Raw genomic sequence first — 2,500 nt, 5'->3', positions numbered from 1 at the left:
GCGTTGTTTGATTTTGATTAAATTGCTTTTTTACACATTTTCCCCGTGCCCCTGGTAGCCAAGGGCACTTAGAAGAAATTTCAGATTCTCGCCTCGTGCCCCTGGTAGCCAAGGGCACTTAGAGTAAATTTTGAAAAAGTTGGCACTTAGAAGAAATTTCAGATTCGTGCCCCTGGTAGCCAAGGGCACTTAGAGTAAATTTTGAAAAGTTGGCACTTAGAAGAAATTTCGAAAAGTCGGCACTTAGAAGAATTTCCGAGTCGCCCCGGTTCTCGGGGACCGGGCCGAGCGCCGACCTCTGTCCGAGCGCGAGCGCCTATTTTCGGATAAGTTGGGACGACTTCCACGGTCCGTATCTCGGTCATTTCTCCACCTTTTCGGATGGAACCAACGGTGTCGCGTTGCCCCGGTCCCCGCCGAGGGCCCTGGGGCGTGGGATCCTGAGTTTTCCCCGTGCTTCCTGTGGTTTTCGGCCGTGGAAAAACCCTAGGCGCGCCGGTTCTCGGGACCGGGCCGAGCGCCGACCTCTGTCCGAGCGCGAGCGCCTATTTTCGGATACGCCGAGTCGATTTCAACGGTCCGTATCTCGGTCATTTATCCACCTTTTCGGGTGGAACCGACGGTGTCGCGTTGCCCCGGTCCCCGCCGAGGGCCGTGGGGCGTGGGATCCTGAGATTTCCCCGTGCTTCCTGTGGTTTTCGGCCGTGGAAAAACCCTAGGCGCGCCGGTTCTCGGGACCGGGCCGAGCGCCGACCTCTGTCCGAGCGCGAGCGCCTATTTTCGGATACGCCGAGTCGATTTCAACGGTCCGTATCTCGGTCATTTATCCACCTTTTCGGGTGGAACCGACGGTGTCGCGTTGCCCCGGTCCCCGCCGAGGGCCGTGGGGCGTCGGGTCCTGAGTTTTCCCCGTGCTTCCTATGGTTTTCGGCCCTCGAAAAACCCAATTCGCCCCGGTTCGAAAAAGCGGCACTTAGAAGAAATTTCGAAAAAGTGCGCTCACTTGGAAGCCGTGTTCCTATGTATGTGCCGGGAGTGTCGCACACAACCCACACAAACTCGACCAAACATGCTCTCTGGCCCATGTTGCGCAGCATCCCGGTAAACTCGGCCAAACATGCTCTCTGGCCCATGTTGCGCAGCATCCCGGTAAACTCGAACCAAACATGCTCTCTGGCCCATGTTGCGCAGCATCCCGGTAAACCTCCGCCGCGGTTCTCGGGACCGGGGCCGAGCGCGAGCGCCTATTTTCGGGTAAATTGTGACGACTTTTGACGGGCCGTATCTCGGTCATTTCTCCACCTTTTCGGGTGGAACCAACGGTGTCGCGTTGCCCCGGTCCCCGCCGAGGGCCCTGGGACGTCGGGTCCCGAATTTTCCCCGTGCTTCCTATGGTTTTCGGCCGTGGGAAAACCCTATTCGCCCCGGTTCTCGGGACCCCGGCCGAGCGCCGACCTCTGCCCGAGCGCGAGCGCCTATTTTCGGGGTAAATTGTGACGACTTCCACGGGTCATATCTCGGTCATTTCTCCACCTTTTCGCATGGAACCAGCGGCGTTCCACTCCTCTGGCCCCTGCGCAGAGCCCTGCGTTGTGACATTTTGATAAAAGCATCACCCTGGGTGGCCCTGGGAGGCGTACCTATTTTTTTGGCATAAAGAGGGGCGATTTAAAACGGGCCGTATCTCCGTCACTCCTGCACCTTTTCGCATGGGATGAACGGCGTTCCACTCCTCTGGACCCTGTGCAGAGCCCTGCCTTGTAACATTTTGATAAAATCACGTTTTTAGCCATTCTCCCGTCGGTGGCCCTGGGAGGCGTACCTATTTTTTTGGCTTAAAGAGGGGCGATTTACAACGGGCCGTATTTCGGTCACTCCTGCACCTTTTCGCATGGGATGAACGGCGTTCCACTCCTCTGGACCCTGTGCAGAGCCCTGCCTTGTAACATTTTGATAAAATCACGTTTTTAGCCATTCTCCCGTCGGTGGCCCTGGGAGGCGTACCTATTTTTTGGCTTAAAGAGGGGCGATTTACAACGGGCCGTATTTCGGTCACTCCTGCACCTTTTCGCATGGGATGAACGGCGTTCCACTCCTCTGGACCCTGTGCAGAGCCCTGCCTTGTAACATTTTGATAAAATCACGTTTTTAGCCATTCTCCCGTCGGTGGCTCCTCTGGCTCTCTGCTCCCCCAGCCTGGGCTCCTCACCTTGGGCCACAGCCCCCTGCTCACAGAGCCCCCTGCTCCTCTGGCTCTCTGCTCCCCCAGCCTGGGCTCCTCACCTTGGGCCACAGCCCCCTGCTCCTCTGGCTCTCTGCTCCCCCAGCCTGGGCTCCTCACCTTGGGCCACAGCCCCCTGCTCCTCTGGCTCTCTGCTCCCCCAGCCTGGGCTCCTCACCTTGGGCCACAGCCCCCTGCTCACAGAGCCCCCTGCTCCTCTGGCTCTCTGCTCCCCCAGCCTGGGCTCCTCACCTTGGGCCACAGCCCCCTGCTCCTCTG

This window comes from Solea solea, unplaced genomic scaffold, assembly GCF_958295425.1.
Source record: "Solea solea unplaced genomic scaffold, fSolSol10.1 scaffold_205, whole genome shotgun sequence".
In the NCBI taxonomy this organism is placed as follows: domain Eukaryota; kingdom Metazoa; phylum Chordata; class Actinopteri; order Pleuronectiformes; family Soleidae; genus Solea; species Solea solea.
The sequence above is the reverse complement of the archived record's forward strand: the minus strand, read 5'-3'. Positions refer to the sequence as shown.